Source organism: Nerophis lumbriciformis, linkage group LG25 (genome assembly GCF_033978685.3).
Source record: "Nerophis lumbriciformis linkage group LG25, RoL_Nlum_v2.1, whole genome shotgun sequence".
Lineage (NCBI taxonomy): Eukaryota > Metazoa > Chordata > Actinopteri > Syngnathiformes > Syngnathidae > Nerophis > Nerophis lumbriciformis.
In genome coordinates this window covers 25,999,902-26,024,952 of record NC_084572.2, presented here as the reverse complement: position 1 = coordinate 26,024,952, position 25,051 = coordinate 25,999,902, and the positions used below count along the sequence as shown (strand labels likewise).

At 40.6% G+C, this 25,051-nt stretch overlaps 1 protein-coding gene across 3 annotated transcripts in view; it reads left to right on the top strand.

Moving 5' to 3' along the window:
* The window catches only part of LOC133621737 (protein sidekick-1-like), a 782,002-nt gene that overhangs the window by 180,682 nt on the left and 576,269 nt on the right, over positions 1–25,051 (top strand). The window contains exon 1 of one of the 3 annotated variants that reach the window (XM_061984043.2): positions 3,474–3,505. The exons of the other annotated variants lie outside the window; for them this stretch is intronic. The gene's annotated coding sequence lies outside the window, so the exon portion shown is untranslated. Of the gene's footprint in view, positions 1–3,473; positions 3,506–25,051 lie in introns of those variants that run through there. 3 annotated transcript variants of the gene reach the window in all.

Genomic DNA, 25,051 nt, shown 5'->3' with positions numbered 1-25,051 from the left:
CCAAATTGAGCACACCGAAACTTGTTTTCGTTCATTCCAACCACCCAAAAAAACACTGACAAATTTCTATTCATACTAACAAAAGTGGATTTAATAGGTCTACCTTGGCCTATGCACACCACTTTGGAAGAAATCATGTTTTCAATTTTTTTGCACAACCCTTCTAAGAAAGAACCAAACAATGAGTACTAGGACTGAGCATATTAAGCCCTTACTAAGGCCCTGTCTACATTTAGCCTGATAACTCCATAAACAAATAATTATTTAGCCTAAACCCCTTTTCAGCCATACTAAACCATCGTTTAAGGCAGTGTTTTTCAACCACTGTGCCGCGGCACACTAGTGTGCCGTGAGATAGTCTGGTGTGCCGTGGGAGATGATGTAATTTCACCTATTTGGGTTAGAAATATTTTTTTCAAACCAGTAATTATAGTCTGCAAATGATGTGTTGTTGTTGAGTGTCTGTACTGTCTAGAGCTCGGCAGAGTAACCGTGTAATACTCTTACATATCAGTAGGTGGCAGTCGGTAGCTAATTGCTTTGTAGATGTCGGAAACAGCGTGAGGCAATATGCAGGTAAAAAGGTGTCTAATGCTTAAACCAAAAATAAACAAAAGGTGAGTGCCCCTAAGAAAAGGCATTGAAGCTTAGGGAAGGCTATGCAGAACAAAACTAAAACTGAACTGGCTACTAAAGTAAACAAAAACAGAATGCTGGATGACAGCAAAGACTTACTGTGGAGCAAAGACTGCGTCCACAATGTACATCCGAACATGACATGACAATCAACAATGTCCCCACAAAGAACGATAAAAACAACTGAAATATTCTTGATTGCTAAAACAAAGTAGATGCGGGAAATATCGCTCAAAGGAAGACATGAAACTGCTACAAGAAAATACCAAAAAAAGAGAAAAAGCCACCAAAATAGGAGCACAAGACAAGAACTAAAACACTACACACAGGAAAACAGTAAAAAAGTCCAAATAAGTCAGGGTGTGATGTGACAGGTGGTGACAGTACACCTACTTTGAGACAAGAGCTATAGTGATGCATGCTTGGTTATTGTTTAAAGTCATATCCAACAATTGCGACAACGACTTTTTACTGTCAACTGAGTTTCGTTTTTAATAATTTCTGCTGTTGGTGGGCCTCCGCATTTTTTCAACGCAGAAAATGTGCCTTGGCTCAAAAAAGGTTGAAAAACACTGGTTTAAGGTTCCCCTGCTTGGATAATTTTTTGCACGGGTAAGTGCGCCGTGTATTCCTTGAATCTCCGGCTCTTAACTTTGTATGGACTCATCGATCGTTTACAAACTGAGTTCGGACAAGAAGTGGCGTCAGAAAGAACGCGCCACAGCCAGCTTCGTAACAACCTGTTTCCACTCGGAGATAAACACTAGAAAGATTGAGGCGAGTTATCCAGACATGCCCGTGTTTCTCCTTCCTCTACATGAACAGACGCTTGTGGAAATCACATTTGAATACCTTAAGAGAAAGCGATTGCAGCTATTTGGGATACAACACATCTCAGACGGCAAGAGCAATTTCAGCTTTCGGGTCAGCTGACCAACAGCATCTCTGTCTGGACTGGAGCCTGCAATGCCTCAGTCTCTCCAGAGAGTGGTGAGGACGACAGAAAAGATCATCAGGACTCCTCTTCCTCCTATCCAGGAGATCGCAAAAAGCCGCTGCCTGACCAGGGCTCAGAAAATCTGCAAAGACTCCTCCCACCCCCACCAAGGACTGTTTTCACTGCTGGACTCTAGAAAGAGGTTCCGCAGCCTCCGAAGCAGAACCTCCAGGTTCTGTAACAGCTTCTTCCCTCAGGCCGTAAGACTCTATAAGACAATATAACATACATCCATAAACGTGGACGCATGTAAAAAAGTGCAATATATTTATCTGTACAGTAATCTATTTATTTATTTATATTTATTTATATATATTTATTTATTTTATATATTATTTATATATATTTATTATTCATATATGCACCTTATTGCTTTTTTATCCTGCACTACCATGAGCTTATGTAACGAAATTTCGTTCTTATCTGTGCTGTAAAGTTCAAATTTGAATGACAATAAAAAGGAAGTCTAGTCTAGTCTAGCTGTGATTCTACTTACCGAAAAACTTTGTCCATTTGTCGAAGGAGAGACAACGAGAATGCGGGCTCCCGTGGATGTGATAACAAAAGTAGCGTGTGATTTGTATTACCTGGCCGACGAGGGAAGACTACGGAAAACATCGAATGCATTTGGACTGGCAAAGTAGACTGTATCAGTTATTGTTTGCCATGTATGTCGCGGACTCAACGTCTAGGTCCAGAGTATATAAAGTCACCAAAAACAAATGGGCAATAAAGGGGAAGGCGAAAGAGTGAGGAGTGTCCTGACCAGATATCTAGATCCCTAGATTGACTGATGTAAAATGTTCTTTATCGCATTGTTTACTTTCACGTGTCCATTAAAGATTTGATTAATTTATGACGGCTCAGGTGTGATTCACTACAATAGGGCCCCAAAGCACAATGGATTCCAGTTAATTGAAATACCACAATACTGGATATTGTTCAGATAAATTAAATTTAATTTAAAAACTTCCACACAAAGCAACACTTGAGGTGACTATGACGTGCGCATTTTCAGCGCAATGCGTACTACATCGCGATGCGTCGGCGGACGGACGGGTCTTAAACGACCATTGTGTGTGTGTGTGGACAAGGAAAAGGTTAGGTGGGATTTACCCTGGATAACCTTAACCGGCTTAGTGTAAAAGGGGCCTAAGTATTCTTACATTTGTACATGTGTTTTATTTTGTTTGTCTGCTAGGGATGTAATGGTATGAAAACTTCATATCACCCTTGTTGTGACCAAAGTTTAACTTGGTTAAAAGTTAAAGTTAAAGTACCAATGATTGTCACACACACACTAGGTGTGGCGAAATTATTCTCTGCATTTGACCCATCACCCTTGATCACCCCCTGGGAGGTGAGGGGAGCAGTGAGCAGTAGCGGTGGCCGAGCCCGGGAATAATTTTTGGTGATTTAACCCCCAATTCCAACCCTTGATGCTGCTTGGTTATGATTGTTTTTTTGGTATTGGTGAATGTGCTCAAATAGTGCTTATACGCACGCTAAAGTCTTTTGACCAGTTATTAATTTTTTAATAAACTAAAATAAATAGACACACTGTTAGAAAAGCCACTATTCTGCATGTTTTTTTCCGCCTCGCTGCTAGTTATAGTTTTAGTGTGACGATCTGTCACTTCACTTCTGTTTGTGTTTCCTTGTATTTCCTGTCAACGCTCATATTTGATTTCCATTTTCTGCATGTCTCCTCTGAGCGCTCGTTTCCCTCACCTGTCCCTGATTGGCAGCCCGGCACACCTGGTTGCAGTTGCCAATCAGGCTGTTATTTAAGCCTGCCTCACCTGTTCCTCAGTGCTCGAGGAGTGTTACTATGTTTTGGACCGCAGCATGCATGACTGCTTCTCCTTATTTGTGAGTATTACAAAACTCTTACCTGCACCTCGATCTCCTGGTTCCTGCATCTTGGGGTCACAACTACTGCAGCCATGCGGGTTCATGACATTTAGGTCCTGATTTACTAAGGGTTTGCGTGTATTAAAACACGTGCAAACGTCATAGCACACACAGAGCTGATCTACTAAAAGTATGCAAAGTGGACTGCATCTGTTAAGTCAGTGGTTCTCAAATGGGGGTACTTGAAGGTATGCCAAGGGGTACGTGAGATTTTTTTTTAAATATTCTAAAAATAGCAACAATTAAAAAATCCTTTATGTATATATTTATTGAATAATACTTCAACAAAATATTAATGGAAGTTCATAAACTGAACATCAAATCAAGTAGGCTATTCCATTCATTACAATGCAACAATACAATATTCAGTGTTGACAGCTAGATTTTTTGTGGACATGTTCCATAAATATTGATGTTAAAGATTTCTTTTTTTGTGAAGAAATGTTTAGAATTAAGTTCATGAATCCAGATGGATCTCTATTACCATCCCCAAAGAGGGCACTTTAAGTTGATGATTACTTCTATGTATAGAAATCTTTATTTATAATTGAATCACTTGTCTATTTTTCAACAAGTTTTTAGTTATTTTTATATCTTTTTTTTCCAAATAGTTCAAGAAAGACCACTACAAATGAGCAATATTTTGCACTGTTATACAATTTAATAAATCAGAAACTGATGACATAGTGCTGTATTTTACTTCTTTATCTCCTTTTTTCAACCAAAAATGCTTTGCTCTGATTAGGGGGTACTTGAATTAAAAAAAAAAATCACAGGGGTTACATCACTGAAAAAAGGTTAAGAACCACTGGGTTAAGTGAGCAGAAGAAGGAGCGCAATCCAATTTGCGTCTTCATTAATGTGCAAAGTATAAATACTGGGAGGTGAAAATGCAAATGTGTTAAAAAGCATGCTCAATGTGATTTATTAATGCTCATCACAGTTTTGGGAGCTCTTGTTTGTGTTGTATTGAGCACGTGTGACGTAGACACACAAAAAGAGGGGCTTGCCCTGCAAAGACAGACAATGGACAGACCATCTTTCGTCCTTTACATGTATATGGACTGACGGAAATGAAAAACATATTCAGCAATTTCCTGTTATAATTTTGTAACTGCTGGGGCTGATTAACACAAATTCAATGATGCGTTTTGTTGTCTGCAGCAGTTTAGTTTTTTTACGGTTGTTCGCTTTTTTATGTCGGAAATATAGTACTGTGATATATCTCCTACATGAAAAGACATCTTTCATTAGGGTTGTGAATCTTTGGTAATTAAATTTTAAAACAGTTCTATAAACCGTCGTTTGGTTTTACCGCAATTATCATTATTACCGTTTATCGTTATACCCCTACAGTCTGCTACTTCTTTGATTAGGTCGGCATTGTACATGAGAATTAGTTCTTAATTACCTTAGCTGTTTATTAATGCCACAGTTAGTGTTTTTTTGTTGTTCATAGTTTCTGCCTTTGTGCAAGTATTTGTTTTCATAGCCAAGTTGTTTCTCCGTCACTGTGTGCGCTTTTCGTTTGTATTTTTTTGATAAGTTTAAATAAATATGTTCTCACATTCCCGTCTCGCCCGAGCCAACTTTCCGTTGCCTTCTAGAAAAACTAAACCCCAGGACCAAGTCATGACACAAGGAGCCCAGGATACTTCAGGGAAAAGCCTGCTTTTATCCACTTACAGTACTAAAACTGTATAGTCACCTCAACGTTTTACTTGATTATTTGTTTATATATAATATGCAATACTACGTTTTTATTTACAGCAGTATTTTATTCAAAACAGAAGTTCTAAGTTTGCACTTTATTGGTCTGATTGACAATGATTATTGGTATCTTAATTGATTTATTGGAGTTTATTTATTTGCATGCAATGTACAATGCTACATTTTTGTTTTGCCTTGCAGAGGAAGCTACTAATTTATTATTTTGTAATTATTGCATAAAAAGTACAATTTATATCTGGTCTAAAAATACAAATAAAAAATTGAATTTTGCTAAGACTAAGATGCTAGTTTTTGATCAAATAAAAGCACAATTTGTTTGGAATTACCTGTCATTTGTATTCATTGGTTTCTCTAAAAAAATCTTAAGCGTAATCGAATTTTTTGCGTAAAAATTGAGATTTTATTTTTAGACTACAACACATTTTAAGGTATTCAACACTCTATTCAATGGCCTAGTGGTTAGAGTGTCCGCCCTGAGATCGGTAGGTTGTGAGTTCAAACCCCGGCCGAGTCATACCAAAGACTATAAAAATGGGACCCATTACCTCCCTGCTTGGCACTCAGCATCAAGGGTTGGAATTGGGGGTTAAATCACCAAAAATGATTCCTGGGCGCGGCACCGCTGCTGCCCACTGCTCCCCTCACCTCCCAGGGGGTGAACAAGGGGATGGGTCAAATGCAGAGGACAAATTTCACCACACCTAGTGTGTGTGACACAATCATTGGTACTTTAACTTAACTTACTGCCATCTGGTGGCTAAAATGGATAGCACACACACCCCCAAGTCGTCATGTTTCATGTGTCAGGTAAACCGGGACGTATGGGGCCACATGACTCCCCTTCAGACTGTATAAACAGGAAATAAAGCCAAGTAAACACCGTTTTATTCATACAATTTTCTCAATCTTTATCACACAAAAAACATTTACAAATAAACACAAGATAAACATATTCACACACTCAAATAAAAGTATGGCTGTTAAAAAGCCAGAAAAACTTTTCATCTTCTGCCAAGAAAGTATAATGAGCGTCTATTTTAATTATTTAAAAAAAAATGCAACTTGGTTAAAAGATTTTGATGTGTGCATAACAACGATAACCATGATCATTTTGCTCACAATAATGGTAATATGAAATGTTCATACTGCTACATTCTACTCTCAGTACTACAATATGTGTTGGTGGGTTGCAGGGGAGCGCTACATTTATTTTTAAAAAGGCGAAAAGGCTATTTTTTTATTTTATTTACATTTTTTGGGCCAAACTTTGGACACCCCTGGTTTATGTGTTTGGCAAAATGTTACTTCACCACAAAAAAAGTGTCTCCCAGCTCCGTCTTCCTGGCACTATCGGCAGTCATGACTGTGCTGCGCGTCTAAGGAGGTGCTCCGCACGCTTCCACACCACCCGCGCTTGTGGAGGTGCCCTGAATGTCTGGATCTCCGCTCCCGTGGCGAATACTTTGTCTTTGGTGACTGCTTCTATTTGATTACCGAGTAGATGCATGACCCATCTGTCTTGTCTTCCTGTCAGTGCCTGTCTATGTGTGTCTATACGCGTTTAAGGGGCGCCAAGTCAATTTGTGGCGGTCTAAATTTATTTGTCGGTAGGCCGCCAAAAATAAACAAATCTATGGGAAACAGCGCGCTTCTTCATGTCCCACTGCTCCGTCAGAAACGAGCCGGTCTGAGAGCTCAAAAGGGTTGAGGGTAGCGATTGTGTTTTTTTTTTATACCCAACAACATAAGCAGAGAAATTCCAGCCTTCCACAAGCCGACCTCCAGAGTGCTTTTGCTCAAAGGAGTGAATGATGTATGGAGCTCCCCATTGTGATACGCTGCATCCACCTCCAGCTGGAGACGACTTGAGTTTTTGGGGGTTCCGCTCTCTTGTTAGCGAGTGGATGAAGGCAGCGGCAAAAGGGAGAAAGTCCCACTCCAAGCTACAACATAATACTAACTCCTCCTTTCTTTTGCCTCCTTTGTCTTCCCTTGGCCCTCAACATCCATTCTTTCCTCCCTTCATCTCCTGGGTAGTAGAAATTACTTGTCCTCTTGCGAGGAAGCATCATCAATCCCATGATTCATTGCACGTTGCCAGCGTAACAGCACCTGATTTGATTGAATCGAGTGGCCGCGCGCGTTTGTATCTGCTCGGCGCGTGTGTGAGAGATGACTTGTGAATTAGAGGTTGATTTTTTTTTTTTTTTACTTCGCAAACGCATCGTGTATGTCTGGCCTACTCCCACAGCATGGGCTCTTTCTCTTCGCCTATGTCGTACTCTTCAAGCCTGTAGAGAAGTACCCCCCCCCCCACACACTCTCTTGTTTTCCTTTCTTCTTAATGTATTTTACATGTCCATTAAAGGGGCTCTATCATGCAAACCAATTTTTCTTACTTGTTGGTACCTGCTGTTGTGTATTTGGATCTGCATAGGTCCTGAAAATTTTAAATTGCAGCATGGAGGCATACACTTAATTGCCAAAAGTATTTGGCCGTTGTGGAGAATGCATATATGTTTAAGAGTTCTTTCTTTATTCATAGTCATGTTTGAATTAGCTAGTGTTTTTCCATTTGTACTCTTTCTATTTTTTCATTTTATGTCAGCAAGTAAACTGTGTGTGTTGCCTTGAAGGCTTGGAATGTAGGAGTTGAAGTACTCCCTTATATCTTACCTGTATTAGAACAATGAGGCTGTATTCCTTTCTGGACAGTGTGGGGGCTTTCTTCGGATGCAAGAAGTTGTCTCTTCCGTTTGAATGTTAGACCAATCCGAGAAGCCGGTATGAATGTATTGGTGTGGGCTGGTCTCCTGAAGCTTTAGTAAAACTTGATAATATTTCTATTCTGTCTTGATGGTTCTTCTTACTCTGCATCTATGTCGTCTGAAAGAACTTGGGATTGACCAGTGACTTTAATTCCCTGAGAGGGAATACTGGTCAGACGCAACACCACCCATCCAAATGATGAGAATCAGGTGTCCTAATCACTTGGCCCAGCCACAGGTGTATACAATCAAACACTTAGGCATGGAGACTGTTTCTACAAACATTTGTGTAAGAATGGGCCGCTCTCAGGAGCTCAGTGATTTCCAGGGTGGAACTGTCATAGGATGCCACCTTTGCAACAAATCCAGTCGTGAAATGTCCTCGCTTCTAAATATTCCAAAGTCAACTGTTGGCTTTATTATAAGAAAATGGAAGAGTTTGGGAACAACAGCAACTCAGCCACAAAGTGGTAGGCCACGTAAACTGACAGAGAGGGGTCAGCGGATGCTGAAGCGCATAGTGCGAAGAGACTTTCTGCTACAGAGCTCCAAACTTCATGTGACCTTCCAATTAGCCCACGTACAGTACACAGAGAGCTTCATGGAATGGGTTTCCATGGCCGACAGCTGCATCTAAGCCATACAACACCAAGTCCAATGCAAAGCGTCAGATGCAGTGGTGTAAAACACGTCGCCACTGGACTCTAGAGCAGTGGAGACGCCTTCTCTGGAGTGATGAATCACGCTTTTCCATCTGGCAATCTGATGGACGAGTCTGGGTTTGGAGGTTGCCAGCAGAACGCTACATTTCGGACTGCATTGTGCACAGTGTTAAATTTGGTGTAGGAGGAATTATGATGTGGGGTTGTTTTTCAGGAGTTGGGCTTGGCCCCTTAGTTCCAGTGAAAGGAACTTTGAATACTCCAGGATACCAAAACATTTTGGACAATTCAATGCTCCCAACCTTGTGGGAACAGTTTGGAGCAGGCCCCTTTCTTTTCTCACAGGACTGTGCACCAGTGCACAAAGCAAGGTCCATAAAGACATGGATGACCGAGTCTGGAGTGGATGAACTTGACTGGCCTGCACAGAGTCCTGACCTGAACCCGATAGAACACCTTTGGGATGAATTAGAACGGAGACTGAGAGCCAGGCGTTCTCAACCAACATCAGTGTGTGACCTCACCAATGTGCTTTTGGAAGAATTGTCAAAAATGTCTATATACACACTCCGCAACCTTGTGGACAGAAGCTGTAATAGCTGCAAAAGGTGGACCCACATCATATTGAACCCTATGGGTTAGGAATGGGATGGCACTTAAAGTTCATATGTGAGTCAAGGCAGGTGACCAAATACTTTTGGCAATATAGTGTTTTTATAAAACAATCTTTCCTTCAGATCTACTTCCTCCAATTGGTCCGTTTGGAATATGCACAATTGGTGAGGTCACCAATTGGGAACATTCTGAGCGGATTATCCATATATGGTATAAAACTACCCAGACTGCCATTTTTAGTTTAAATGCATGAAATGCCCAAAATACGACTCAAAATACAAAAATACTGTTATTGGTTGTATTACCCAACTCAGGACACTATTCAAACCTCGAGTCTCATCTGAAGAAGTAAAAAGTGCCTGGCTATTTTTTGTTTATGTTCTGCGGCATTGTGCATTTAACTGTGAATAAGTTGCTCTGACTGTGTGCAAAGAAGAATCCGGCTTCAACCACAAATCTTCACAAAAAGATGGATTTTTCGAAAAAAAACACTTTTAATGGCCTTCTCGGTTCCAACTATTTATGGCAACAGAGGAGACAATGAAACGGTAAGTAATATCAGTAGGTTAGAAATGTGTGAATGGTACATTAGCAATATGAGCTCGATTTGTTGTGCTGCTAGCTTAGCCTTCTACTGTAAGACAATAGCAAAATAAAGAATGATTTTCCTAAAAACTACATTGTAATGGATCTGTGCAATGGAGGGGTACATTCTATAATCTGTTTTTATGTTCGCGATGTAGCTCGTAGCGTACCTTATAGCTTTTAGCCTCCAGTTGTTTACAACTCGAAGCAGCTGTTCAGCGTAGTTATTTACATGACAAAGAATAGAAAGGCTTTTTTTCTGTCAAAATACACATGTATAAGTCCAGGATCTAGCAATAAAAAGTTAGACTTTGAAGAAGTTCAAGCTTAATCAGCGTACATTTCCAGATATGTATGTCAGCCTTCCTCGCGTTCATCCGTCCGCATCTTTGCATCCTTCCTTAGTGCCGACAACAAAGCACGGTGAATTGTGGATCTCGCGATATCATCTGTGATGTTGTGTTGTGGTAAAAGTCACTTAAAACAGATGGCTGGTGGCGGTCCCCGATGTCCATAGTGCACATCCATCCATCCATTTTCTACCGCTTATTCCCTTCGGGGTCGCGGGGGGCGCTGGAGCCTATCTCAGCTACAATCGGGCGGAAGGCGGGGTACACTCTGGACAAGTCGCCCCCTCATCGCAGGGCCAACACAGATAGACAGACAACATTCACACACTAGGGCCAATTTAGTGTTGCCAATCAACCTATCTCCAGGTGCATGTCTTTGGAGGTGGGAGGAAGCCGGAGTACCCGGAGGGAACCCACGCAGTCACGGGGAGAACATGCAAACTCCACACAGAAAAATCCCGAGCCCGGGATTGAACTCAGGACTACTCAGGACCTTCATATTGTGAGGCAGATGCACTAACCCCTCTTCCACCGTGCTGCCCCCATAGTGCACAATTAAAGCTAAAATACTACAAAACAAAGCTGACTGCTTGGGGTGAGTGCTCACTCAGCGTGAGGGGGCGTGGTGAGGAGAGGTTTATTTGCATCCAACAACTAGGCCTCTCAAACTGTTTTGAAAGGGAGGAAAAAAAGTGGCTTGAAAATAAATCTGTAAAACAACATTTTTCACCATTACATATTATGTAGACCAGTGTTTTTCAACCTTTTTTGAGCCAAGGCACATTTTTTGCGTTGAAAACATCCGGATGCACACCACCAGCAGAAATTATTAAAAAATTAAACTCAGTTGACAGTAAAAAGTCATTGTCGCAGTTGTTGGATATGACTTTAAACCATAACCAACCATGCGTCAATATAGCTCTTGTCTCAAAGTAGGTGTACTGTCATGACCTGTCACATCACGCCGTGACTTTTTTAATTTTTTTTGCTGTTTTCTTGTGTAGTGTTTTAGTTCTTGTCTTGCGCTCCTATTTTGGTGGCTTTTTCTCTTTTTTTGGTATTTTCCTGTAGCAGTTTCATGTCTTTCTTTGAGCGATATTTCCCGCATCTACTTTGTTTCAGCAATCAAGAATATTTCAGTTGTTTTTATCCTTCTTTGTGGGGACATTGTTGATTTTCATGTCATGTTCGGATGTACATTTGTGGACGCCGTCTTTGCTCCACAGTAAGTCTTTGCTGTTGTCCAGCATTCTGTTTTTGTTCACTTTGTAGCCAGTTCAGTTTTAGTTTTGTTCTGCATAGCCTTTCCTCAGCTTCAATGCCTTTTCTTAGGGGCACTCACCTTTTGTTTATTTTTGGTGTAAGCATTAGACACCTTTTTACCTGCATGCTGCCTGTTTTCGACATCTACAAAGCAATTAGCTACCGGCTGCCACCTACTGATATGGAAGAGTATTACACGGTTACTCTGCCGAGCTCTAGACAGCACCGACACTCAACAACAACACATCATTTGCAGACTATAATTACTGGTTTGCAAAAAATATTTTTAACCCAAATAGGTGAAATTAGATAAATCTCCCACGGCACACCAGACTGTATTTCACGGCACACAGTGGTTTAAAAACACTGATGTAGACCACAAGGAGGTGTTTTAGATGTAGAAAAAAAAATCATGATATCACCCCTTCAAGTATAATGTTCCAATGTTCACATTTAGAGTCGGTATATGGGAACGCTAATGAGAGAAATGGAAGGGCTTTTACATATTGTTATTCAGCGCATGCTAATGGAGCGCAGCTATCAAACATCTCTTTCAAACAATTCTCCTTTTTCCTGTCATATTAATCCACTTCATTGTTTAAAAGGTAATCTCGCATCTTGCGTGATTAAAAACGCGACCACCCTACTGTTTCTATGTTGCTTTTTTACAAGTTTATCCAATCGAAAATGATGTCTGCATTTATTAGTTTTTCTCTGTTTGGCACATTCCCTAACTGTAATTGGTGTTCAGATGTCAGATGTCATTAAGTTCAGTATTAATTGAGAGAAGCTACTCTGATTGCATTTTTTGTTGCTGTCATCTCTGACCAGTTTTTTTTTTTTTGGCCTGAATGCGACTCTTGCCCTAATCATGTTTGCACTTTATCTATGGCAGCTGTCGGTTATTTTAGTAATCAATCAATCAATCGTTGACAATGTATTTTTTCTAGCCCTTAATCACAAGTGCCTCAAAGGGCTTTACAAACTCCCAATGACATCCCTGATCCAAACCCACATTCGGGCATGGAACAACTCAAAAGACCCCTGCTGGGGAAAAAGTAGAAACCTTGAGATGGAACCGCCCTTGTAGGAACCCCCCTTGTAGGGTGATCCGATACAATGTTAAGTGGGTATAATCGTTGGATTGTTAAATTAAAAGATATTATGCGGGAAGCCCAACAGATAGTCATAGTGGGATTTTCTTCCGACCTCAGCCAGGTGCATGGAAGAGTGATCCACCGAGAGTCAAAACTTGGGTCACGATTAATCGAGAGTAATCAGATAAAATGCACTTCATAGCCTCAATGTGTACTTTGGGGACCATTTTTCTGTTTCTCTATAAAGTTCATATTTTTTTTCTAATAAATGATCATCAACATTGAAATTGCACAACAAAAACTTGCCGTTGTTCGCCACCGCACAGATTACAGCACCCACATTCTGTACCTGTGCTCTAATGCAGGGGTCGGGAACCTTTTTGGCTGAGAGAGCCATGAAAGCCAAATATTTGAAAATGTATTTCCGTGAGAGCCGTATAATACTGAATACAACTAAATGCGTGCATTTTTAAGTAAGACCAACATTTTTAGTAGAGATGTCCGATAATGGCTTTTTTGCCGATATCCGATATTCCCATATTGTCCAACTCTTAATTACCGATTCCGATATCAACCGATACCGATATATACAGTCGTGGAATTAACACATTATTATGCCTAATTTTGTTGTGATGCCCCGCTGAATGCATTAAACAATGTAACAAGGTTTCCCAAAATAGATCAACTCAAGTTATGGAAAAAAATGCCAACATGGCACTGCCATGTTTATTATTGAAGTCACAAAGTGCATTATTGTTTTTTAACATGCCTCAAAACAGCAGCTTGGAATTTGGGACATGCATGAGGAGGTTGAGGTGGGGGTTGGGGGGGTAGCGGGGGGTGTATATTGTAGCATCCCGGAAGAGTTAGTGCTGCAAGGGGTTCTGGGTATTTGTTATGTTGTGTTTGTGTTACGGTGCGGATGTTCTCCCGAAATGTGTTTGTCATTTTTGTTTGGTGTGGGTTCACAGTGTGGCGCATATTTGTAACAGTGTTAAAGTTGTTTATACGGCCACCCTCAGTGTGACCTGTATGGTTGCAGACCAAGTATGCCTTGCATTCACTTGTGTGTGTGAAAAGCTGTAGATATTATGTGATTGGGCCGGCACGCAAAGGCAGTGCCTTTTAAGGTTTATTGGCACTCTGTACTTCTCCCTACGTCCGTGTACCACTCCGTACAGCGGCGTTTTAAAAAGTCATAAATTTTACTTTTTGAAACCGATACCGATAATTTCCGATATTACATTTTAAAGCATTTATCGGCCGATAACATCGGCCGTCCGATATAATCGGACATCTCTAATTTTTAGAGTATAATAAGTCTCTTATTATTTTTAATTACATTTTTATTCTGAAGCTAACCAATAATACATAGAATACTTCTTATCATTAATGCGACTTCTGGTGCTGCATGGTTTTGCTGATGGCTGTGTAGTCTGGTTGATACGTGGTTATTTTGAACACTGTGATTACCAGCGGAATTATTCATTACTTATCGTGTTATTCAATGTCAGCTAAGATTTATCTGAGAGCCAGATGCAATCATCAAAAGAGCCACATCTGGCTCTAGAGCCATAGGTTACCTACCCCTGCTCTAATGTGTGCTCTATTTCAGCAGCCCTGCAAGAACTATGTATTTAAAGCTCCGGGCACGCCATGCGGTCCCTATTTTTTTGAATTTTATTATTTACACTCATTAAATGAACATAATATCAATCAAATCTTTCGATGTAACGATATGAACATTTTCTGTCATGGTTATTTTGACCAAAATGATCACGGTTATCATTATTACCACAGTATTGTTCAATGTGCTCAAAAAGTACTTACCAAGTTTTATCTGGAAAAATAATATAGACAGACACACAGAAGAAACATTAAATATTGTTCTTACTTCTTTTTAAGGGATATTTTTATTTGAGTGTCTAAGTAGCTGTATTTTTTGTTTTGTTTTCATTCGTAAAGTGTTTAGAGCAGAGGTGTCAAACGTACGGCCTGAGGGCCGGATCAGGCCCGCGAACAGGTTTTATCCGGCCCGTGAGATAAGTATGCTAAGTATAAAAATTACCTTGAAATTTTTGAATGAAAAAACAGCTGTTCTAAATGTGTCCACTGGATGTATCAATAGCAATTCTTTGTATCTTTGTAGATGATGCTACATATGTACAAAATAAAGCACATGATAAAATACGACCACATCACACCAGTTCTCAAATCCCTTCACTGGTTTCCTGTTCCACTCAAGATTGAATACAAAGTCTCCCTACTAACCCACCAGTGCCTCCATGGAAATGCCCCCCTCTACCTCAAAGAACTGCTCACCCCCAAATCCTCCACACGACGCCTCCGCTCCGGACAGGCTAACCTCCTCCAACCTCCGAGGACAAAGCTACGAACAATGGGAGACCGGGCTTTCTGCTCCGCCGCTCCCAGTCTGTGGAACGCTCTCCCTGACCACCTGAGTGCACCACAGACTGTGGATGCTCTTAAAAAAGGCTTAAAAACTCTTCTTTTAAAAAAAGGCTTTTTTATAGATACACGTATGCCTGCTAGTTCTAGTTTTTATTTTTTTAAATTTTTATTATCTTTTTTTTTTTTTTTTAATACACTGTAGCACTTTGAGGTTGTTTGCTCAATGTAAAGTGCTTTTTACAAATACAATCTATTATTATTATTATTATTATGTTAGTACATCAGTCGAGGAAAGTGATCAAACTACATAAATAACATACTGTAATCTGATTTTGATATACTTATTTTATCTTGATGGATTGAAAATTAACACCAATGAGTTGACTGATGAACATTTTCACATAATTTATACAGAAAATATAAATAACAACAAATAAAGTATACATACTATTAACCGCAACAGGTAATTGTAAAAAACAACAACATTATGATTTGTACATTTTTAGAATGTGCTTGTTCTAATTTTTAACAAAAAAAAAACTATCTGAAGTTGTCTTTATTTTTAAGTTATTGTGCCGTGATTTTAACAGTCCGGCCCACTTGGGAGTAGATTTTTCTCCATGTGTCCCCCGATCTAAATAAAGTACCATATTTTTCAGACTATAAGTCAGTTTTTTTCATAGTTTGGCCGGGCTCCAGTGCGATTTATGTGTTTTTTTCCTTCTTTATTATGCATTTTCGGCAGGTGCGACTTATACTCCGAAAAATACGGTGTATATATATACTATTAACCGCAACAGGTAATTGTAAAAAAAAACAAAAAAAAACATGATTTGTACATTTTCAGAATGTGCTTGTTCTATTTTTTAACAAAAAAAAAACAATCTGAAGTTGTTATTTTTAAGTTATCATGCCGGGATTTAACCAGTCCGGCCCACTTGGGAGTAGATTTTTCTCCATGTGTCCCCCAATCTAAATAAAGTACCGTATTTTTCTGACTATAAGTCGCAGTTTTTTTCATAGTTTGGCCGGGCTCCAGTGCGATTTATATATGTTTTTTTCCTTCTTTATTATGCATTTTCGGCAGGTGCGACTTATACTCCAGTGCGACTTATACTCCGAAAAATACGGTATATATACTATTAACCGCAACAGGTAATTGTCAAAAAAAAACAAAAAAAACATTATGATTTGTACATTTTCAGAATGTGCTTGTTCTATTTTTTTAATTAAAAAAAAGTTATTATTTTTAAGTTATTGTGCCGTGATTTTACCAGTCCAGCCCACTTGGGAGAAGATTTTTCTCCATGTGGCCCCTGATATAAAATGAGTTTGACAGGTTTAGAGTGTTTTTAACGATAAAGGCAAAACAAGTGTTGCACGTCTGATTTATGTGGCATTGTATGACAGACAGCAATGTGTTTTTACAAATTTAAATTCTGGTATGTCATTTATTAATGGGCAATGACGTTCATCTCTCTTGTATTCATATTAGCATTTTAGCGAGCTAGCCAGCCTTTAGCGCCCCCACTAGCTCTTGCTTCATCAGTAAATGAGCAGAGTCCGTGAGTGTATAAAACCCGGTTTTAAAATAATTCAACACTGTCATACTAACCATGGGTACTTTTACCGTGGTTTATCGTTAACACCGTTATTTGTTACATCCCTCGTGAAGCCACTGAATTTGTTTCTAATTGATTAAAAAAATTATTATAACGTGAGGGAGTCTTTTACCCTTGTCTCCAAGTAACTGTGATTTAACAGTCATCAAGCTATAAAATAATATTTTATTACTCTCACGGCCGGGAAATTTACAGAGTTACTGCAGTAAAATAGGAGGGCATAATAAAGAACGAGCCATAATGAGACAAGAAAACAGACAGGGCAGGAATCAAGTTATTACTCAGAAGAAGTGGTATTTGGTACAGGGTTGTATATCTACGTAACTAATCTCTATCTACCGTACCCTCTGTCCCTCTGTCTTGCTAAGGGAGAGCTCAGTTCCGCACAAACTCTATCCTTGGAATCTGGGAGGGAGTTTTTCCCTTGCTTCTCTCGCCAAGTGTTTGCTCATGTGGGGTTCTTTAATATATTGGTTGGTTGCTTTTCTTTCATAAGGAGCATGGTTTTAGACCTGCTCAAAGTGTCTAGTGCCTTGAGATAACTTGTGTGGTGAATTGGTAATACAGAAATCCTCGACTTGACTAATGGTATTAGGTATGTTAAGGTTGCATCATTGGAGCTCATCAGCCGAAGGCAAAATTTCCAGCTTGCAAGGACAACCCAGCGGAACAAATGGAGTAGTCTTTAGTGGTCCGGCATAGATGTAATGCTGGGGTCATTTGTTTCTAATAAGCACTTTTTGGATGAGAGGAGGCAAGTAATTGTCATACCGAATGCATTATCACGCAGAACGTAGTGGTGAGTGTCGAAAAGAGCCCTAGTAATGAATCTCTTGCAGAATGATAAACCGAGTTCAGACCTTGGAGAGGGAAAGCTGAAATATGTAAGTCAATTACATCAACTCCTGCATATTTGTATATAATGTAGGTTCTATTTTGATCAAAAAATAGGCATGGAATGATATTTGTTATCTAATGTTTGGTTACAGGCATGGAATAACATCTGTTATCTAATGTTTGGTTATGATTATGGGGGTTAAGGTGTTTATTTCATACTTACATACATTTAAAATGTGATACATTTAAATGTACACCTGCTCAGAGTGTCCACCCTGAGATTGGCAGGTCGTGAGTTCAAACCCGGGCCGAGTCATACGAAACACTATACAAATGGGACCCATTACCTCCCTGCTTGACACTCAGCACCAAGGGTTGGAATTGGGGGTTAAATCACCAAAATGATTCCCGAGCGCGGCCACCGTTACTGCTCACTGCTCCCCTCACCTCCCAGGTGGTGGAACAACGGGATGGGTCAAACGCAGAGGGTAATTTCACCGCACCTAGTGGTACTTTAACTTTAACATCACATATTCTCAGGTTCTCATTACAGCATGTCCAAATAGGAGAACAAAGAAGCATAGCTTATTTGATCCTACCCCTTTTTTTCATAGCAATTGTAACACATTTGTCTATAGGGCTACACACTTTTGAGAAAAAACTAAATTGTGATTTTTTTCTTCACAGAATTGCGATTGCGTTTCAATTTGAGATTTTTATATCTTGCACATAAAAATGCATAGACTTGCGAAAATAACGAGGGAAGGAAAGATGTGTTACTTTTAGACTGTCAATCAACATATTCTTGTCTCAAGGGGCCACACAGTAGAACAATATGCAATCATTTTCAAATGTTAAAGATATTTGGCTTAATGCAGACACTCAGAGCTTTTAAACTAAAACAGTAACCAATAAAACTATACCGTGTTTGTATTGTAATGTAATCATAATGTATACTAATAATCCAAGTAACCATGTAAAAGGGTACAAACCTTTATTTCTCATTACTGTAAAATGGTTTGCTATTGTACTCTTATTGGAAGGTAGATAACTTTAAGTTATCTTAAATTAAAAAAAATAAAAATAAAATCAATGGACGATCATCTCTATCAGCAAAAATTAAACTTGAATATTGAACATCTTAAAGTGCATTTTTTTCCCCCAGTTGGAAAGGTATGTCAGGTGTCTTTTTGTTGTTGTTGTTGTTGTTGCCAATGACGGCATTCTTACTCGTTCGTCCATGTTGTTCAGAATCAGAAATACTTTATTAATCCCCGAGGAGAAATTAAAATGTTCAGCACAATCCCATTCAAGATCAGTCAAACATTACAGGGAGACAGAACAGGATCGCTGACGGGTCTGCCAACTTACGGCGCCCCGTACAAAAAAGGTGAGATACGGGTAAACAAGAGAAAAAAAAATCAGTCTAAGCCTGGGCGCCTGGAGAGTGGGTCCAGACTGAGGCCAAGGGAAAAAACAACTCATAGCCATAGCACACATCCCTCTTACATGTGTGTAAGAGGGAAACATCAAACATCAAAGAAAACATCCATCCATCCATCTTCCTCCGCTTATCCGAGGTCGGGTCGCGGGGGCAGCAGCCTAAGCAGGGAAGCCCAGACTTTCCTCTCCCCAGCCACTTCATCCAGCTCCTCCCGGGGGATCCCGAGGCGTTCCCAGGCCAGCCGGGAGACATAGTCTTCCCAACGTGTCCTGGGTCTTCCCCGTGGCCTCCTACCGGTTGGACGTGCCCTAAACACCTCCCTAGGGAGGCGTTCGGGTGGCATCCTGACCAGATGCCCGAACCACCTCATCTGGCTCCTCTCGATGTGGAGGAGTATTGGCTTTACTTTGAGCTCCCCCGGGATGGCAGAGCTTCTCACCCTATCTCTAAGGGAGAGCCCCGCCACCCGGCGGAGGAAACTCATTTTGGCCGCCTGTACCCGTGATCTTGTCCTTTCGGTCATAACCCAAAGCTCATGACCATAGGTAAGGATGGGAACATAGATCGACCGGTAAATTGAGAGCTTTGCCGATCGATACAGCGTCCGCATTACTGAGGATGCCGCACCGATCCGCCTGTCGATCTCACGATCCACTTTTCCCTCACTCGTGAACAAGACTCCTAGGTACTTGAACTCCTCCACTTGGGGCAGGGTCTCCTCCCCAACCCGGAGATGGCACTCCACCCTTTTCCGGGTGAGAACCATGGACTCGGACTTTCAAAGAAAACAAAGGACATTAAAGACATTAAAAGAGCCACTGCTACACACAGCTATGAATATAAAGCAAAAAAAAACATATACACTGTGGTGGCCTCTGCGGTGTTCCACGCCATCGTCTGCCTGGGGTGGGGGGAGCATGGCCAGAGACAGGAGCAGACCCAACAAAGCAACCAAGAGAGCCGACTCCACTCTCGGCCGCCCACTAACTCGGCCACTGTCCAGTCCGCATGGATGAGCGAGGATGCGTCTAAGGAGACTGAGGTGTCCGATACCTGCTCATTCAGCCAAGACACTGTGAAGCTTTGTCCGCCCCGGCGCTCTGTGCTAGCTCCGCAGCCCTGTCTCTTCATCTGCATCTCCTCCAGTCTCCCCAAAAGGACTCTGGTGTGGCATAGACCCAGCAGCTGGTCTCCATGGCCAAAAGGCTCCCGGGAGGCAGATCCAGAAGTCCACAAAAAAGCACCGCAGAAGTCACGAAAGTGATTGATGGGCTCATATTGCCCATCCCATTTGAAGCTGAAATCTTACCACAACGGGACATTTGGCTTTGTAATCATATTGTTTCCTCGTAATTTTTGTTACTTTTGCGGAACTTCCGACTAGCAAGTCCCAAGTAGGGAGGCTATGTTCGTGAATCCTACGTGTGCAAGCTTTCCGCCCGCAGAAACTAGGATTGTGAAAAAGAGGGCTCACTGCGCACAGAAGGGAGAACTCTTTTTTTCCATATTTGAATCGAGAGACAAAGAAAACAAACACACGCGGACATAGCAATTGATTGATGCCGGCAAAGTTATCGACTTATTTTTCATTCATCGTTTGGCTACCGGTCACATGCATTTAAAGTCTTTAAAAGGTTTCACACACTTATAAACATTTCTTATGCTCTTTAAACAGTTAATTGGAATTAAAACCAGGAGACCTAGAGATATCCGATATTCTGATATTGTCCAACTCTTAATTACCGATTCCGATATCAACCCATACCGATATATACAGTCGTGGAATTTACACATTATTATGCCTAATTTTGTTGTGATGCCCCGCTGGATGCATTAAACAATGTAACAAGGTTTTCCAAAATAAATCAACTCAAGTTATGGAAAAAAATGCCAACATGGCACTGCCATATTTATTATTGAAGTCACAAAGTGCATTATTTTTTTTAACATGCCTCAAAACAGCAGCTTGGAATTTGGGACATGCTCTCCCTGAGAGAGCATGAGGAGGTTGAGTTGGGGGTTAGGGGGTAGCGGGGGTGTATATTGTAGCGTCCCGGAAGAGTTAGTGCTTCAAGGGGTTCTGGGTATTTGTTCTGTTGTGTTTATGTTGTGTTACGGTGCGGATGTTCTCCCGAAATGTGTTTGTCATTCTTGTTTGGTGTGGGTTCACAGTGTGGCGCATATTTGTAACAGTGTTAAAGTTGTTTATACGGCCACCCTCAGTGTGACCTGTATAGCTGTTGACCAAGTATGTGTGGCATTCATTTGTGTATGTGTAAAGCCGTAGATATTATGTGATTGGGCCGGCACGCAAAGGCAGTGCCTTTAAGGTTTATTGGCGCTCTGTACTTCTCCCTACGTCTGTTTACCACTCCGTACAGCGCCGTTTTAAAAAGTTATACATTTTACGTTTTGAAACCGATACCGATAATTTCCGATATTACATTTTAAAGCATTTATCGGCCGATGATATCAGCAGATCTAATGAAAACTTAAATGGGTACTCAAATCTCACATTTACAAGCGCACAATCCGTTATTCATGTGGTGAACTCAGATAAACAGAAGCTCGTTCCCAGTAAGTACTTGATAAGATGTGATATTGTGTGTTTAGTTTCTTTTTGTGGTTTCCTTGTAGATAACACATAATTGATTCCTTTGTTGAGGGCTAGAACCAACGCTAGGCTTTCCGCAATTAGGCCATTAGCGTCAAAAGAGCAGTTGATTGGACTGATGAGCATTTAACCCGGTGATGTCATTCGCCTCACTCTATTGATTGTTGTCCGGTGTCTTGTGCTGCCCGTCCAATCAGTCCTAATGAAAGCACCATGGTATGTGCCCGGGAGGCAATCACCCACTGTATCTGTCTGTGTTTATATATTTTAGATACAAAGAGAAAAATTGTGGAGAAAAGTGGCTCCCTGCCAGACCATGGCCTGCATGCATTAACACCCACATATAAACACAGTGGGTTGCCATAGTGTATTGAGCTGTCGATAGCTAATCAGCTTGGCAGCAATGTAACAGTAGTAATTCCCTCTTACCCTACTGCTTGGCCCTCGGAATTAAAGAGCTGTCAGACATCAGAGCAAATTGCATTCCTCACTCAAACGTATATCTGACACACCGCAGATGGACTCTTTCCCCACGGGTTTAATAGGACGCCGTCAGCAATCATTTTGCTTGTGGAATGGTGTCTGCACCTCAAATGTGCCATATTTAGGTCGTATTTAATAGTCTGTTCTACCTCCAGTCTGTCAGTTTATATTGCAGTTGCATTGGCAGATAACCGATTCATGTCAGATCTTTTCCCACATTTGTGGGATGAGGTCTGATTCATATTTTTTTCTCTCTACGCTGCCATGGTTCAAATCTGAATTGGGCCACTTGGGAGGAAAACGATCTGTTTACTGGGAAAATGTGTTGACCAAAAGATAATATCTTGTAGTAATCAGTAGTGATCTAACTACTAGTGAGCTAACTTTGAATGGCTCAAACAACTGTACAAATGTCAAGAATGTGAACCACCATGCTACCATTTAGGGATATGCCGATTGGACGGCCACCAATCGGCACTTCTGAAAATAATTATTTATAGTTACTCGTTACTTTACCAAAAAAGTATATGACTTACTAACGGAATTACTCTTTAGTAAATGTTAAGTTAAAGTTAAAGTATCAATGATTATCACACACACACTAGGTGTGGCGAAATTATTCTCTGCATTTGACCCATCACCCTTGATTAGGGTGATGGGAGGTGAGGGGAGCAGTGGGCAGCAGCGGTGGCCGCGCCAGGGAATCATTTTTGGTGATTTAACCCCCAATTCCAACCTTTGATGCTGAGTGCCAAGCAGGGAGGTAATGGGTCCCATTTTTATAGTCTTTGGTATGACTCGGCCGGGGTTTGAACTCACAACCTACCGATATCAAGGCGGACACTCTAACCACTAGGCCACTGAGTAGAAATGTAATTAATTATGAGGGAAAGTAATTTACTTAAAAGACAAAACAAGCAAAAAAAAAACTTTAAATATCTGGCATATGCATTTGAGATATGTTTAGTATAGGACAGGGGTCGGCAACCCGCGGCTCTAGAGCCGCATGCGGCTCTTTAGCGCCGCCCTAGTGGCTCTCTGGAGCTTTTTCAAAAATGTATGAAAAATGGAAAAAGATGAGGGGAAAAAATATATTTTTTGTTTTAATATGGTTTCTGTAAGAGGACAAACATGACACAAACCTCCCTAATTGTTATAAAGCACACTGTTTGTATTAAACATGCTTCACCGATTCGAGTATTTGGCGAGCGCCGTTTTGTCCTACTAATTATGGCGGTCCTTGAACTCACCGTAGTTTGTTTACATGTATAACTTTCTCCGACTTTCTAGGACCTATTTTATGCTACTTCTTTTTCTGTCTCATTTTGTCCACCAAACTTTTAAGGTTGTGCATGAAAACACAAAGGTGAGTTTTGTCGATGTTATTGACTTGTGTGGAGTGCTAATCAGACATATTTGGTCACTGCATGACTGCAAGCTAATCGATGCTAACATGCCATTTAGGCTAGCTATATGTACATATTGCATCATTATGCCTCATTTCTAGCTATATTTGAGGTCATTTAGTTTCTTTTAAGTCCTTAATTCAATGTATATCTCATGACACACTATCTCTCTGTAATATGGCTTTTAATTTTTTGCGGCTCCAGACAGATTTGTTTTTGTATTGTTGGTCCAATATGGGTCTTTCAACATTTTGGGTTGCCGACCCCTGGTATAGGAGCACAGTGTGCGGAGTCCTGTGTCCGTATGTGTACATCATCGAGTGTTCTGTTGTTTCCTCGCTTCCCTGCTCCCTGTAAGTTTATGGTAGATCACAAATCATGCGTCTCACTTGGACATGAGACGTCTGAGTAGGTATTCCGACAAGTTGGTGCACTTTGACAGCCATTTAGGACCCAAAACTAGCGAGGAAGACACGAAAAGACACTTGTCTGATTCATATTTTTTTCTCTCTACACTGCCATGGTTCAAATCTGAATTGGGCCACTTGGGAGGAAAATGTGTTGACCAAAAGATAAGAGGCAGACTATATCTTGTAGTAATCAGTAGTGAATCGTGAGCTAACTGAGCTGAATGGCTCAAACAACTGTACAAATGTCAAGAATGTGAACCACCATGCTACCATTTAGGGATATGCCGATTGGCATCGATCGGCACTTCTGAAAATAATTATTTATAGTTACTCGTTACTTTACCAAAAAAGTATATGACTTACTAACGGAATTACTCTTTAGTAAATGTTAAGTTAAAGTACCAATGATTGTCACACACACACTAGGTGTGGCGAAATTATTCTCTGCATTTGACCCATCACCCTTGATTAGGGTGATGGGAGGTGAGGGGAGCAGTGGGCAGCAGCGGTGGCCGCGCCAGGGAATCATTTTTGGTGATTTAACCCCCAATTCCAACCTTTGATGCTGAGTGCCAAGCAGGGAGGTAATGGGTCCCATTTTTATAGTCTTTGGTATGACTCGGCCGGGGTTTGAACTCACAACCTACCGATATCAAGGCGGACACTCTAACCACTAGGCCACTGAGTAGAAATGTAATTAATTATGAGGGAAAGTAATTTACTTAAAAAGACAAAACAAAAAAAATGAACTTTAAATATCTGGCATATGCATTTGAGATATGTTTAGTATAGGAGCACAGTATGCGGAGTCCTGTGTCCGTATGTGTACATCATCGAGTGTTCTGTTGTTTCCTTGCTTCCCTGCTCCTTGTAAGTTTATGGTAGATCACAAATCATGCGTCTCACTTGGACATGAGACGTCTGAGTAGGTATTCCGACAAGTTGGTACACTTTGACAGCCATTTAGGACCCAAAACTAGCGAAGAAGACACGAAAAGACACTTGTTACTAGGGGTGTGGGAAAGAATCTATTTGAATTCGAATCGCGATTCCCATGTTGTGCGATTCAGAATCGATTCTCATTTTTTAAAAATCGTCTTTATTTTATTTATTTATTTATTTTTAATTAATCAATCCAACAAAACAATACACAGCAATACCATAACAATGCAATCCAATTCCAAAACCAAACCCGACCCAGCAAC